Here is an 18,040-nt window from a genome sequence, read left to right on the forward strand (position 1 = left end):
GGGGGCTTGGCCTTCTGGAGTTCAAACGCTACACACCATTTGGCGCCTCTTCCTCTTCTTCTTTTTAACAGAACCTGCGACTGCCAACAGCGATCTGGAATGAGTTTGCTGTCTGGAGATTTGTGAAATATCTCCCAGAGTGTGGACTATCTTTTGTTAATATATGAGATGGTCATATCATTTTCTATCAATTTTTAATATCACTATATATAGATTGTCACAACATGTTGTACACAATTATTGTCCTGATATAAATCACAGCAGAATAATATCAGACAGACATCACATAGTTGTAGTGCACATCACATTAACACCAATATTTTTGTAGCAAGTATAGAGGGCGCATCTGATTTATATTTATAATTTTTTCACTTGATGTCCTTTGTCTCCCTTGCTGTTCAACCTAGCACTGGAGCGGTTGGCAGTTAAACTACGTCAAATATTCCCCGGAGATTGACATAGCTGGGTGCCTCAACATCTCGCATTGTATGCGGATGATATGCTGCTATTTGTTCAAGAACCGAAGACCCATATACCATCAATTGTGCAAACATTGTCAGACTTTGGGGGCGTTTCGCGGGATATAAAGCCAACATGCAAAAATCAGAAATTCTCTGGTTGCATAAGGGTGAGAACCAGGTCCATGACTACCCGTTCGCCGAGTAGCAAACCAAATGATCACCTTATTTAGGAATCCAGATCCATGTGAACCCCAACAAACTGTATGCAATTAATTTGACTCCTTTATGTGCGAAACTGTGGTGGGCAGATGAGAAGCTGGAAATCCCTTTCCGATATCTTTGATGGGAAGGGTTAGCCTTTTGAAAATGGTTATTCTCCCACGTCTTTTATACCCTATGCTTATGCTACCGCTATACTCTCTAAGGCGAATGTGAAGAGTTGAACTCTGCAATGCGTTTCTTCTTGTGGCGAGGTGGTAGATCGCGTATTGCAGCAGATAAATTAACATTGAACTATCTACATGGGGGTTCTATCGCTGCCAGATTTCAAACTCTACAATTGGGCGGCCCTGATCGCTTAGTTATAGACTGGCAGGTGAGCTTGGCTCACTTTTATAGAGATAACCTGGAACGGGCAGCTTTAGGAGGTATAGCTTTGCATACTTGCCACCACATGTCCAAACCAAATGCGGCTGGGATACTGGAGGGGAATTTTATATATCAAGACCCGCTAAGGGCCTGGCCACCTAGCTCACAAATTTCTAGGCAAAATAAACCTAGGCTCTGCCTTTTTACCCACTAAGTGGTAACCAAGATTTTCCGGCAGGTATGGATACGAAAACGTTTCGCGCTTGGGAAGCGCTTGGGTTGAAAAATGTGGGATCACTGGTGGACCCCACTATGAAAACCATGAAACTTTCGCGACACTACAGAGAGAATACAATCTGCCCAACAATCACTTTTATGCATACCTGCAAGGCACGTCATTATGTGGGCACCCTAACCAGAAATGGACCGGACTTCTGGGAAGGCTCACCATTCTGAGTATCACAAACTCTATTCAAGATGGGATGCTTCTCTTTATCAGGGATCTATCAAACTTTGATACATAAAAGACTACAGCTACTGCAGCCAGAACTTTTTAAAGGGCTGGCAGAGGGAGGGATTTCAGGAGATCACGTGGGAAGAGGCCCCGGAAGAGGATTGGAGAAAACTAGAAAAGCCACTCTGTCAGCAAACCTACGGGAGACACAAATTAGATTTCTGCATAGGGCATATATGACCCTAAATGCCTTGCCAAATGGATACCTGACTGGCCGAACAGGTGTACCAAGTGTTCGGTGGAGTCGCCGGACCTATTGCACTGCATTTGGGATTGCCCCCCAAGATTCAACAGTTTGGGGAAAAACTACAATATTGGGTTAGGAAAAAGCTGGGCATAAATATTGACTTCACACCTCAGAAGATATTGTTTTTAGACTGGGAACAACATCATAGGCAGTTTTGACTCTGAACTGACGTTACTGATATTATATAGCGAGGAAAATGCATACTCAAGCATTGGACGGTTGCCCAGACCCCCTCATAGCTTATTTTCGAAATATGCTGAGGACCCAACTATTTACTGAACAAGTAGATGTTAGAATAGATGTGGGAAGTAGGCTAAATCCATTTCTACGGAAAAAAGGCGTAGATTGATCTTAACGTGTCGAATTAGAAGTACAAAGACAAGTTCTAATCCCTTTCCGTAACACTGTAACATTTCTGGAGGACTCTCTGAGAGGGGAATGGAATCACTTAGATGCCCTAAAGCTTAGACACTGAAGGTCGCCCCCACCTGCTCGTCCCTCCCCTTGCTCTCTGTCTTCCCACCCTGCTTACCCCCCTTTTTTTTTTTTTTTTTTTGTCTTTCCGCACCGGACCATCGAGTGAGATACAGGAATAGAACACCCTAGGCACTGTATGCTCATTAATATTAAGGGGTGGGGTAGTTTTCTTGGGTAGGGCACCTACGAAGCTCTTGCCTTGTAGGCCAGTTTGGTTTAAGATAATGGGGGGAGAAGTTTTAATCTCCACATGGGCGGGGGGGGTATAGGAGGGAAGTAGGATAGATGAGGGAGGGGGAACAAGAAGAAAAAGAAAAAGTTTGAGAGCTGTATCCATGTGAACTTTCTATCATGTTAACAGTTTTGTCTGGAAATATAATATGGAGTTATTGTTTATAACTAAGATATTTTGAGTAAAAAGGGCCAAGAAGGTCCACACTGTAAACATTACTATTGCATTATATTATACTGTATAGAACACTCAGCTGACTTATATACTGTAACATGGAGATGTCTGTTTGTATTTGCATGTTTACTGCTCTCTCAATAAAAAGAAATTTAAAAAAAAAAATACATAATGTAACTAGATAACGGTATAATAAGGTGATCAGAGGCTGAAACACATCATATAAATAGACTGACCCTTTAAATGGCAAGCTAGTGCTTGTTTTATATAAATACATAATGATAACTAGATAACGATATAATAAGGTGATTCAGAGGCTGAAACACATCATATAAATAGACTGTCCCTTTAACTGGCAGCTAGTGCTTGTTTTATATAAAATACATAATGTAACTAGATAACGGTATAATAAGGTGATCAGAGGGGCTTAACATTTCATATAAAAGACTGTCCCTTTAACTGGCAGCTAGTGCTTGTTTTATAATAAAACATAATGTAACTAGATAACGATATAATAAGTGATCTGACGCACTGAAACACGTCATATAAATAGACTGTCCCTTTAACTGGCGGCTAAGTGCTTGTTTTTATAAAATACTAATGTAACTAGATAACGATATAATAAGTGATCAGAAGTGCTGAAACACGTCATATAAATAGACTGCCCCTTTAACTGGCGGCTAGTGCTTGTTATATATAAATACATAATGTAAATAGTAATGGTATAATAAGGTGATCAGAGTGGCTGAAACACGTGACATAAATCGACTGTCCCTTTATCTGGCGGCTAGTGCTTGTTTTATATAAATACATAATGTAACTAGATAACGGTATAATAAGTGATCAGAGGCTGAAACACGTCATATAAATAGACTGTCCCTTTAACTGGCAGCTAGTGCTTGTTTTATATAAATACATAATGTAACTAGATAACGATATAATAAGGTAATCAGAGGCCTGAAACACGTCATATAAATAGATTGTCCCTTTAACTGGCATCTAGTGCTTGTTTTATATAAATACATAGGCCTAGATTTAGAGTTTGGCGGTAGCCGTGAAAACCAGCGTTAGAGGCTCCTAACGCTGGTTTTAGGCTACCGCCGGTATTTGGAGTCACTCAAAATAGGGTCTAACGCTCACTTTTCAGCCGCGACTTTTCCATACCGCAGATCCCCTTACGTCAATTGCGTATCCTATCTTTTCAATGGGATCCTTCCTAACTCCGGTATTTAGAGTCGTTTCTGAAGTGAGCGTTAGAGCTCTAACGACAAAACTCCAGCCGCAGAAAAAAAGCAGGGAGTTAAGAGCTTTCTGGGCTAATGCCGGTTCATAAAGCTCTTAACTACTGTACCCTAAAGTACACTAACACCCATAAACTACCTATGTTCCCCTAAACTGAGGTCCCCCCCACATCGCCGCAACTCGATTAAATTTTTTTAACCCCTAATCTGCCGACCGCCACCTACGTTATACTTATGTACCCCTAATCTGCTGCCCCTAACACCGCCGACCCCTGTATTATATTTATTAACCCCTAACCTGCCCCCCTCAACGTCGCCGACACCTGCCTACACTTATTAACCCCTAATCTGCCGACCGGACCTGAGCGCTACTATAATAAAGTTATTAACCCCTAATCCGCCTCACTAACCCTATCATAAATAGTATTAACCCCTAATCTGCCCTCCCTAACATCGCCGACACCTAACTTCAAACATTAACCCCTAATCTTCCGACCGGAGCTCACCGCTACTATAATAAATGGATTAACCCCTAAAGCTAAGTCTAACCCTAACACTAACACCCCCCCTAACTTAAATATAATTTACATCTAACGAAATTAATTAACTCTTATTAAATAAATTATTCCTATTTAAAGATAAATACTTACCTGTAAAATAAATCCTAATATAGCTACAATATAAATTATAATTATATTGTAGCTATTTTAGGATTAATATTTATTTTACAGGCAACTTTGTAATTATTTTAACCAGGTACAATAGCTATTAAATAGTAAGAACTATTTATAGTTACCTAGTTAAAATAATAACAAAATTACCTGTAAAATAAATCCTAACCTAAGTTATAATTAAACCTAACACTACACTATCAATAAATAAATTAAATACAATTCCTACAAATAACTACAATTACATAAACTAACTAAAGTACAAAAAATAAAAAAATATTTACAAACATAAGAAAAATATTACAACAATTTTAAACTAATTACACCTACTCTAAGCCCCCCTAATAAAATAACAAAGACCCCCAAAATAAAAAAAATGCCCTACCCTATTCTAAATTAATAGAGTTAAAAGCTCTTTTACCTGACCAGCCCTGAACAGGGCCCTTTGCGGTTCATGCCCCAAGAAAATCAAGCTCTTTTGCCTGTAAAAAAAAACATACAATACCCCCCCCCCAAACATTACAACCCACCACCCACATACCCTAATCTAACCCAAACCCCCCTTAAATAAACCTAACACTAAGCCCCTGAAGATCTTCCTACCTTGTCTTCACCTCAACAGGTATCACCGATCCGTCCTGGCATCCGTGCTGTAAGAGGTCCAGAAGAGGCTCCAAAGTCTTCCTCCTATCCGGCAAGAGAGGGACATCCGGACCGGCAAACATCTTCTTCCAAGCGGCATCTTCAATCTTCTTCCATCCGGTGCGGAGCGGGTCCATCTTGAAGCAGCCGACGCGGATCCATCCTCTTCTTCCGGCGTCTCCCGACGAATGACGGTTCCTTTAAGGGATGTCATCCAAGATGGCGTCCCTCGAATTCCCGATTGGCTTATAGGATTCTATCAGCCAATCGAAATTAAGGTAAGAATATTCTGATTGGCTGATGGAATCAGCCAATCAGAATCAAGTTCAATCCGATTGGCTGATCCAATCAGCCAATCAGATTGAGCTCGCATTCTATTGGCTGATCGGAACAGCCCAATAGAATTGCGAGCTCAATCTGATTGGCTGATTGGATCAGCCAATCGGATTGAACTTGATTCTGATTGGCTGATTCCATCAGCCAATCAGAATATTCCTACCTTAATTCCGATTGGCTGATAGAATCCTATAAGCCAATCGGAATTCGAGGGACGCCATCTTGGATGACGTCCCTTAAAGGAACCGTCATTCGTCGGGAGACGCCGGAAGAAGAGGATGGATCCGCGTCGGCTGCTTCAAGATGGACCCGCTCGCACCGGATGGAAGAAGATTGAAGATGCCGCTTGGAAGAAGATGTTTGCCGGTCCGGATGTCCTCTTCTTGCCGGATAGGAGGAAGACTTTGGAGCCTCTTCTGGACCTCTTCAGCACCCGGATGCCAGGACGGATCGGTGATACCTGTTGAGGTGAAGACAAGGTAGGAAGATCTCAGGGGCTTAGTGTTAGGTTTATTTAAGGGGGGTTTGGGTTAGATTAGGGGTATGTGGGTGGTGGGTTGTAATGTTGGGGGGGGGTATTGTATGTTTTTTTTACAGGCAAAAGAGCTGATTTTCTTGGGGCATGCCCGCAAAGGGCCCTGTTCAGGGCTGGTAAGGTAAAAGAGCTTTTAACTCTATTAATTTAGAATAGGGTAGGGCATTTTTTTTATTTTGGGGGTCTTTGTTATTTTATTAGGGGGCTTAGAGTAGGTGTAATTAGCTTAAAATTGTTGTAATATTTTTCTTATGTTTGTAAATATTTTTTTATTTTTTGTAACTTAGTTCTTTTTTATTTTTTGTACTTTAGTTAGTTTATGTAATTGTAGTTATTTGTAGGAATTGTATTTAATTTATTTATTGATAGTGTAGTGTTAGGTTTTATTGTAGGTAATTGTAGGTATTTTATTTAATTAATTTATTGATAGGGTAGTGTTAGGTTTAATTATAACTTAGGTTAGGATTTATTTTACAGGTAATTTTGTTATTATTTTAACTAGGTAACTATTAAATAGTTCTTAACTATTTAATAGCTATTGTACCTGGTTAAAATAATTACAAAGTTGCCTGTAAAATAAATATTAATCCTAAATAGCTACAATATAATTATAATTTATATTGTAGCTATATTAGGATTTATTTTACAGGTAAGTATTTATCTTTAAATAGGAATAATTTATTTAATAAGAGTTAATTAATTTCGTTAGATGTAAATTATATTTAAGTTAGGGGGGTGTTAGTGTTAGGGTTAGACTTAGCTTTAGGGGTTAATCCATTTATTATAGTAGCGGTGAGCTCGCCGGTCGGAAGATTAGGGGTTAATGTTTGAAGTTAGGTGTCGGCGATGTTAGGGAGGGCAGATTAGGGGTTAATACTATTTATGATAGGGTTAGTGATGCGGATTAGGGGTTAATAACTTTATTATAGTAGCGCTCAGGTACCGGTCGGCAGATTAGGGATTAATAAGTGTAGGCAGGTGTCGGCGACGTTGAGGGGGGCAGATTAGGGGTTTAATAAATATAATATAGGGGTCGGCGGTGTTAGGGGCAGCAGATTAGGGGTACATAAGGATAACGTAGGTGGCGGCGCTTTGCGGGTCGGCAGATTAGGGGTTAATTATTGTAAGTAGCTGGCGGCGACGTTGTGGGGGGCAGGTTAGGGGTTAATAAATATAATATAGGGGTCGGCGGTGTTAGGGGCAGCAGATTAGGGGTACATAGGGATAATGTAAGTTGCGGGCGGTTTACGGAGCGGAAGATTAGGGGTTAATAATATAATGCAGGGGGTCAGCGATAGCGGGGGCGGCAGATTAGGGGTTAATAAGTGTAAGGGTAGGGTGTTAGACTCGGGGTACATGTTAGAGTGTTAGGTGCAGACGTAGGAAGTGTTTCCCCATAGGAAACAATGGGGCTGCGTTAGGAGCTGAACGCTGCTTTTTTGCAGGTGTTAGGTTTTTTTTCAGCTCAAACAGCCCTATTGTTTCCTATGGGAGAATCGTGCACGAGCACGTTTTTGAGGCTGGCCGCATCTGTAAGCAACTCTGGTATCGAGAGTTGCATTTGCGGTAAAAATGCTCTACGCTCCTTTTTTGGAGCCTAACGCAGCATTTTTTTGGACTCTCGATACCAGAGTTAATTTTATGGTGCGGCCAGAAAAAAGCCCGCGTAGCGTTAACAACCCATCTACCGCCAAACTCCAAATCTAGGCCATAATGTAACTAGATAATGGTATAATAAGGTGATCAGAGGGGCTGAAACACATCATATAAATAGACTGTCCCTTTAACTGGCAGCTAGTGTTTATTTTATATAAATACATAATGTAACTAGATAACGGTATAACAAGGTGATCAGAGGGGCTGAAACACGTCATATAAATAGACTGTCCCTTTAACTGGCGACCAGTGCTTGTTTTATATAAATATAATGGATCTAGATAACGGTATAATAAGGTGATCAGAGGTGCTGAAACACGTCATATAAATAGACTGTCCCTTTAACTGGCAGCTAGTGCTTGTTTTATATAAATACATAATGTAACTTGATAACGATATAATTAGGTGATCAGAGGCTGAAACACGTCATATAAATATACTGTCCCTTTAACTGGCAGCTACTGCTTGTTTTATATAAACATATAATGTAACTAGATAACGATATAATAAGGTGATCAGAGGCACTGCAACACGTCATATAAAATAGACTGTCCCTTAAACTGGCTACTAGTGCTTGTTTTACATAAATACATAATGTAACTAGATAACAATATAATAAGGTGATCAGAGGGTCTTAAACACTTCATATAAATAGACTGTCCCTTTAACTAGCGGCTACTGCTTGTTTCAAATAAATACATAATGTAACTAGATAACTATATAATAAGGTGATCAGAGGCTGAAACACTTCATATAAATAGACTGTCCCTTTAACTGGCAGCTAGTGCTTGTTTTATATAAATACATAATGTAACTAGATAACGATATAATAAGTGATCAGAAGCACTGAAACACGTCATATAAATAGACTGTCCCTTTAACTGGTGGCTAGTGCTTGTTTTATATAAATACATAATGTAAATAGATAATGGTATAATAAGGTGATCAGAGTGGCTGAAACACGTGACATAAATAGACTTTCCCTTTATCTGGCGGCTAGTGCTTGTTTTATATAAATACATAATGTAACTAGATAACGGTATAATAAGTGATCAGAGGCTGAAACACGTCATATAAATAGACTGTCCCCTTTAACTGGCAGCTAGTGCTTGTTTTATATAAATACATAATGTAACTAGATAACTATATAATAAGGTGATCAGAGGCTGAAACACTTCATATAAATAGACTGTCCCTTTAACTGGCAGCTAGTGCTTGTTTTATATAAATACATAATGTAACTAGATAACGATATAATAAGTGATCAGTAGCGCTGAAACACGTCATATAAATAGACTGTCCCTTTAACTGGCGGCTAGTGCTTGTTTTATATAAATACATAATGTAAATAGATAATGGTATAATAAGGTGATCAGAGTGGCTGAAACACGTGACATAATAGACTGTCCCTTTATCTGGCGGCTAGTGCTTGTTTTATATAAATACATAATGTAACTAGATAACGGTTATAATAAGTGATCAGAGGCTGAAACACGTCATATAAATAGACTGTCCCTTTAACTGGCAGCTAGTGCTTGTTTTATATAAATACATAATGTAACTAGATAACGATATAATAAGGTAATCAGAGGCTGAAACACGTCATATAAATAGATTGTCCCTTTAACTGGCGGCTAGTGCTTGTTTTATATAAATACATAATGTAACTAGATAACGGTATAATAAGGTGATCAGAGGGGCTGAAACACATCATATAAATAGACTGTCCTTTAACTGGCAGCTAGTGTTTGTTTTATATAAATACATAATGTAACTAGATAACGGTATAACAAGGTGATCAGAGGGGCTGAAACACGTCATATAAATAGACTGTCCCTTTAACTGGCAACCAGTGCTTGTTTCATATAAATATAATGTATCTAGATAACGGTATAATAAGGTGATCAGAGGTGCTGAAACACGTCAATAAATAGGACTGTCCCTTTAACTGGCAGCTAGTGCTTGTTTTATATAAATACATAATGTAACTTGATAACGATATAATTAGGTGATCAGAGGCTGAAACACGTCATATAAATATACTGTCCCCTTTAACTGGCAGCTACTGCTTGTTTTATATAAACATATAATGTAACTAGATAACGATATAATAAGGTGATCAGAGGCACTGAAACACGTCATATAAATAGACTGTCCCTTAAACTGTCGACTAGTGCTTGTTTTATATAAATACATAATGTAACTAGATAACAATATAATAAGGTGATCAGAGGGGCTTAAACACTTCATATAAATAGACTGTCCCTTTAACTAGCGGCTACTGCTTGTTTCATATAAATACATAATGTAACTAGATAACTATATAATAAGGTGATCAGAGGCTGAAAAACGTCATATAAATAGACTGTCCCTTTAACTGGCGGCTAGTGCTTGTTTTTAATGAAATACATAATGTAACTAGATAACGATATAAAAAGGTGATCAGAGGGGCTGAAACACTTCATATAAATAGACTGTCCCTTTAACTGGCAGCTAGTGCTTGTTTTATGTAAATACATAATGTAACTAGATAACGATATAATAAGGTGATCAGAGAGCTGAAACACATCATATAAATAGACTGTCCCTTTAACTGGCGGATAGTGCTTGTTTTTTATTTAAATACATAATGTAACTAGATAACGATATAATAAGGTGATCAGAGGCTGAAACACTTCATATAAATAGACTGTCCCTTTAACTGGCGGCTAGTGCTTGTTTTTATTTAAATACATAATGTAACTAGATAACGATATAATAAGGTGATCAGAGGGGCTGAAACACTTCATATAAATAGACCGTCCCTTTAAATGGCAGTTAGTGCTTGTTTTATATAAATGCATAATGTAACTAGATAACGATATAATAAGTGATCAGAGGGGCTGAAACACTTCATATAAATAGACAGTCCCTTTAACTGGCAGCTAGTGCTTGTTTTATATAAATACATAATGTAACTAGATAACGATATAATAAGGTGATCAGAGGGGCTTAAACACGTTATATAAATAGACTGTCCCTTTAACTAGCGGCTAGTGCTTGTTTTATATAAATACATAATGTAACTAGATAATGGTACAATAAGGTGTTCAGAGAGGCTGAAACACATCATATAAATTGACTTTCCCTTTAACTGGCAGCTAGTGCTTGTTTTATATAAATACATAATGTAACTAGATAACGATATAATAAGTGATCAGAGGCGCTGAAACACATCATATAAATAGACTGTCCCTTTAACTGACTGCTAGTGCTTGTTTTATATAAATACATAATGTAACTAAATAACGATATAATAAGGTGATCAGAGGATGAAACACTTCATATAAATAGAATGTCCCTTTAACTGGCGACTAGTGCTTGTTTTATATAAATACGTAATGTAACTAGATAACAAAATAATAAGGTGATCAGAGGGGCTGAAACACGTCATATAAATAGACTGTCCCTTTAACTGGCTGCTAGTGCTTGTTTTATATAAATACATAATGTAACTAGATAACAATATAATAAGGTGATCAGAGGCTGAAACACATCATATAAATAGACTGTCCCTTTAACTGGCAGCTAGTGCTTGTTTTATATAAATACATAATGTAACTAGATAACGGTATAATAAGGTGATCAGAGGCTGAAACACGTCATAGAAATAGACTGTCCCTTTAACTGGTGACTAGTGCTTGTTTTATATAAATACATAATGTAACTAGATAACGATATAATAAGGTGATCAGAGGCTGAAACATATCATATAAATAGGACTGTCCCTTTAACTGGCAGCTAGTGCTTGTTTTATATAAATACATAATGTAACTAGATAACGATATAATAAGGTGATCAGAGGCTGAAACACATTATATAAATAGACTGCCCCTTTAACTGGCAGCTAGTGCTTGTTTTATATAAATACATAATGTAACTAGATAACGATATAATAAGGTGATCAGAGGCTGAAAACACATCATATAAATAGACTGTCCCTTTAACTGGCAGCTAGTGCTTGTTTTATATAAATACATAATGTAACTAGATAACGATATAATAAGGTGATCAGAGGCTGAAACACATCATATAAATAGACTGTCCCTTTAACTGGCGGCTAGTGCTTGTTTTATATAAATACATAATGTAACTAGATAACGATATAATAAGTGATCAGAGGGGCAGAAACACGTCATATAAATAGACTGTCCCTTTAACTGGCGGCTAGTGCTTGTTTTTTATAAATACATAATGTAACTAGATAACGGTATAATAAGGTGATCAGAGGGGCTGAGGCACTTCATATAAATAGATTGTCCCTTTAACTGGCAACTAGTGCTTGTTTTATATAAATACATAATGTAACTAGATAACGGTATAATAAGGTGATCAGAGGCTGAAATACATTATATAAATAGACTCTCCCTTTAACTTGCGGCTAGTGCTTGTTTTATATAAATACATAATGTAACTAGATAACGATATAATAAGGTGATCAGAGGCTGAATCACTTCATATAAATAGACTGTCCCTTTAACTGGCGACTAGTGCTTGTTTTATATAAATACATAATCTAACTAGATAACGGTATAATAAGTGATCAGAGGGGCTGAAACACTTCATATAAATAGACTGTCCCTTTAACTGGCGGCTAGTGCTTGTTTTATATAAATACATAATGTAACTAGATAACGGTATAATAAGGTGATCAGAGGCTGAAACACATCACATAAATAAACTTTCCCTTTAACTGGCGACTAGTGCTTGTTTGATATAAATACATAATGTAACTAGATAACGATATAATAAGTGATCATAGGCTGAAACATGTCATATAAATAGACTGTCCCTTTTACTGGCAGCTAGTGCTTGTTTTATATAAATACATAATGTAACTAGATAACGATATAATAAGGTGATCAGAGGCTGAAACACTTCATATAAATAGACTGTCACTTTAACTGGTGGCTAGTACTTGTTTTATATAAATACATAATGTAACTAGATAACAATATAATAAGGTGATCAGAGGCTGAAACACATCATATAAATAGACTGTCCCTTTAACTGGCGGCTAGTGCTTGTTTTATATAAATACATAATGTATCTAGATAACGATATAATAAGGTGATCAGAGGCTGAAACACATCATATAAATAGACTGTCCCTTTAACTGGCGGCTAGTGCTTGTTTTATATAAATACATAATGTAACTAGATAACGATATAATAAGGTGATCAGAGGCTGAAACACGTCATAGAAATAGACTGTCCCTTTAACTGGCGGCTAGTGCTTGTTTTATATAAATACATAATGTAACTAGATAACGATATAATAAGGTGATCAGAGGCTGAAACACGTCATAGAAATAGATGTTTTAAAACAAATATTGTCCAATCAAGCAATCTGCTTTATTATTTTCTCTCATTTTACATATTTAAAGGGACATTAAAAGTCAAAATTAAACTTTCATAGACTCAGGAGCAGCAATGCCCTAAAGGGATCTCGCTGCGTTTTGGTGGCTGCACATATGTGCCTCTTATCATCTGCTCACCTTATGTGTTCAGCTAGCTCCCATTAGTGTATAGCAACTAATTATACAAAGGATAACAAGAGAAATGAAACGAATTTGATTACAGAAGTCAACTGGAAAATTGTTTAAATTTGTATGTTCTGTCTGAATAGTGAATTAAATTGTTTGGGATTCAGGTCCCCTTTAAGTGTTTCTTTTTGTCTTTGTTTTTGTGCTTAATTGAAAACACATTTAGCTGTTACTAATCACTCTAGCGCTAATCATATTATTTGTTAATCTTCATCATTTTCTGATCAGAATTGAAATGACCTTTATTATGTAATATATTGTTGTTCTAAATATTTGTTTTTTCTCTTTTACTTTTAACAGTCGCGCCCACGGTAAGTACAGATCAAACACTTTACTGCCCAACATTTTTAACTTCAACAATGTAAAGCCAACCACACACGTTAATTGGCACAGTGTTAATTTCACATATTTTTATGTAATGCCATTCTATTTATAATATGGAGTGACTGTCAAACACAATAGTAAGGTAGGGAGAGGAAAAAGAAAGTAACTATCGGCTAGATTCCGAGTTTTGTCAGTAAAGACTTGCGTTGCTAACAAGCCTTTTTTTTCCAGCGCTGACTTTAAACAACGCTGGTATTACATGTTTTCTGAATGGCTGCGTTAGCCTCAGAAAAGTGAGCGTTGAACAAATTTATCGCCACTTCTCACTGTAATACCAGCGTTGCTTACGGTAGCGGTAAACTGGCTAAAACGTGCTCGTGCACGATTCCCCCATAGGAAACAATGGGGCTGAGATGGCTGAAAAAAAACCTAACACCTGCAAAAAAGCAGCGTTCAGCTCCTATCGCAGCCCCATTGTTTCCTATGGTAAAATACTTTCTAAGTCTACACCTAACACCCTAACATGAACCCCGAGTCTAAACACCCCTAATCTAACACTTATTAACCCCTAATCTGCCGCCCCCGACATCGTCACCACCTGCATTATACTATTAACAACTAATCTGCCGTTTCGGACACCGCCGCCACATACGTTATACCCCTAATCTGCTGCCCCTAACACCGCCGCCACGTACATAATATTTATTAACCCCTAATCTGCCGCCCCAAATGTCGCCGCCACCTACCTACAATTATTAACCCCTTATCTGCTGCTCCCAACGTCGCCACCACTATACTAAATGTATTAACCCCTAAACTTAAGTCTAACCCTAACCCTAACACCCCCCTAAGTTAAATATTATTTAAATAAAATTACTATAATTAAATAAATTATTCCTATTTAAAAAAAAATATTTACCTATAAAATAAACCCTTATATAGCTACAATATAACTAATAGTTGCATTATAGCTATTTTGGGATTTATTTTTATTTTACAGGCAACTTTGTATTTATTTTAACTAGGTTCAATAGTTATTAAATAGTTATTAACTATTTAATAACTACCTAGATAAAAATAAATACAATTATACCTGTAAAATAAATCCTAACCTAAGTTACAATTACACCTAACACTACTCTATAATTAAATTAATTACCTAAACTACCTACAATTAAATACAATTAAATTAAATAAACTAAATTACGAAAAGAAAACCCACTAAATTACAGAAAATAAAAAGAAATTACAATATTTTAAACTAATTACACCTAATCTAATCCCCCTAATAAAATAAAAAAGCCCCCCAAAATAATAAAATTCCCTACCCTATACTAAATTACAAATAGCCCTTAAAAGGGCCTTTTTGCGGGGCATTGCCCCAAAGTAATCAGCTCTTTTACCAGCCCTTAAAAGGGCTTTTTGCGGGGCATTGCCCCAAATCATCAGCTCTTTTACCTGTAAAAAAAAATACAATAACCCCCCCAGCATTAAAACCCACCACCCACATACCCCTACTCTGAAACCCCACCCAATCCCCCCTTAAAAAAACCTAATATTAACCCCATGAAGATCACCCTACCTTGAGCCGTCTTCACCCAGCCGGACCAAAGTCTTCATCCAATCCGGGCGATGTGGTCCTCCATCCGGCAGAAGGCTTCATCCGATCGTTGCAGAAGAGGTCCTCCATCCAGCAGAAGTCTTCATTCAAGCGGCATCTTCTATCTTCATCCATCCGCGGCTCCAAGACCTCCGACGTGGAACATCCTCCTTGACCGACGACTAGACGACGAATGACGGTTCCTTTAAATGACGTCATCCAAACATGGCGTCCCTCGAATTCCGATTGGCTGATAGGATTCTATCAGCCAATTGGATTAAGGTAGGAAATATCTGATTGGCTGATTTAATCAGCCAATCAGATTGAAGTTCAATCCGATATGCTGATCCAATCAGCCAATCGGATTGACCTCGCATTCTATTGGCTGATCGGAACAGCCAATAGAATGCAAGGTCAATCCGATTGGCTGATTGATTTTTTTAAGGGGAGATTGGGTGGGATTTAGAGTAGGGGTATGTGGGTGGTGGGTTTTAATGTTGTGGGGGGTATTGTATTTTTTTTTAAAGGTAAAAGAGCTGATTACTTTGGGGCAATGCCCAGCAAAAAGCCCTTTTAAGGGCTTGTAATAGAGCTGATTACTTTGGGGCAATGCCCCGCAAAAGGCCCTTTTAAGGGCTATTTGTAATTTAGTATAGGGTAGGGAATTTTATTATTTTGGGGGGCTTTTTTATTTTATTAGTTGGATTAGATTAGGTGTAATTAGTTTTAAAATTTTGTAATTTCTTTTTTATTTTCTGTAATTTAGTGGGGGGGGGTTTGCAATTTAGTTTATTTAATTTAATTGTATTGTAGGTAGTTTAGGTAATTAATTTAATTATAGAATAGTGTTAGGTGTAATTGTAACTTAGGTTAGGGTTTATTTGTTTATTTTACAGGTATATTTGTATTTATTTTATCTAGGTAGTTATTAAATAGTTAATAACTATTTAATAACTATTGTACCTAGTTAAAATAAATACAAAGTTGCCTGTAAAATAAAAATAAATCCTAAAATAGCTATAATGTAACTATTAGTTATATTGTAGCTAGCTTAGGGTTTATTTTACAGGTAAGTATTTAGTTTTAAATAGGAATAATTTATTTAATTATAGAAATTTTATTTAGATTTATTAAAAACAGATTTAAGTTAGGGGGTGTTAGGGTTAGGGTTAGGGTTAGGTTTAGGGGTTAATACATTTAATATAGTAGTGGCGATGTTAGGGACGGCAGATTAGGGGTTCATAAAAAAAATTATAGTGTTTGTGAGGCGGTGTAGCGCGGCGGTTTAGGGGTTAATACATTTATTATAGTGGTGGCGATATCCGGTCCGCAGATTAGGGGTAAAAAAAATGTATTATAGTGTTTGCAATGTGGGGGGCCTCGGTTTAGGGGTTCATAGGTAATTTATGGGTGTTAGTGTACTTTTTAGCACGTTAGTTAAGAGCTTTATGTTCCGGCGTTAGCCCATAAAATCCTTAACTACTGACTTATAAATGCGGTAGGAGTCTTGGAGGTAGAGGCTGTACCGCTCACTTCTTCCAAGACTTGTAACACCAGCATTAGGAAAATCCCATTAAAAAGATAGGATACGCAATTGACGTAAGGGGATTTGCGGTAGCCAAAAGTCACAAAAGAAAAGTGAGCGGTACACCTGTACCTGTCAAACTCATAATACCAGTGGGCGTTAAAAAGCAGCGTTGGGACCTCTCAACGCTGCTTTTTAAGGCTAACGCAGAACTCATAATCTAGGCGTATAGATGCATAAAGATTGCATTACATTATTATAATTACTAGAGCTGAAGTTTGCAAGTGGAGTGCTATTTAACACTCCCGCTTTTGGGCTAACTCCGCTACCGTATTACAAGTTGAAAGAAAAAAGTTTTCGCTCACACTCTGACCTGATGCACACAGAAAGTCTAACTTTGAATACCATGATCACGTTAATTTGTTCCATGATAGAAGTCAACGGAACAACAAAATGGAAAAAAACACCACACTTGCATGCAAACCCAGTCGCATATTCTAAAGTGTGCTAACCTGAAATGAAAATTTTTATATTTCACATTCCAAGGTTCTTCAGATATTATATAGATTATAAAATATAAGTACAGGTGGCCCTCGGTTTACAACGGTTCAATTTGCACTGTTTCAAAATAACAACTTTTTTTTTTCAGTCATGCGACTGCTATTGAAATTATGAGAAGCAGTGCATTGATTAAAATAGCCAGTAGGCGGAGCTGTCCGCTTGTGTTGCAGCAAAGATATGCAAGCCAAGCAAGCTGAAATTAATCAGTTTAACCAGACCAGAGCTATCGAGCAGCTTGCAAAGGAACAAGATATTCCTGTCTATAAATCAGTACAGCATGCATAGAAAGAACTGTTTGCAGAAAAATGCAAGTAAAGTCTGTGTTGTGTGATTATTTAATCAAGTTTTTAATGCTGTTTAGCAAATGTTTTTGTTCATTTAACTTAGTTTAATTATATATTCTGTGTTGTGTGATTATTTTATTAGGTTTATAATGCTGTTTAGCATTTAAAGTCTTTATTTCAAAGCTTTAAAAATAATGTATTAGGTGTTACTTATGCCAATTTTGATAGGGGCCTGGAACCTAACTCCCTCACTTCCCATTGACTTACATTATAAACTGGGTTTCAATTTACAACGGTTTCGATTTACAACCATTCCTTCTGGAACCTAACCCCGGCATAAACTGAGGGCTACCTGTATATATATATATATATATATATATATATATAT

The sequence above is a fragment of the Bombina bombina genome, unplaced genomic scaffold (genome assembly GCF_027579735.1).
Source record: "Bombina bombina isolate aBomBom1 unplaced genomic scaffold, aBomBom1.pri scaffold_622, whole genome shotgun sequence".
In the NCBI taxonomy this organism is placed as follows: domain Eukaryota; kingdom Metazoa; phylum Chordata; class Amphibia; order Anura; family Bombinatoridae; genus Bombina; species Bombina bombina.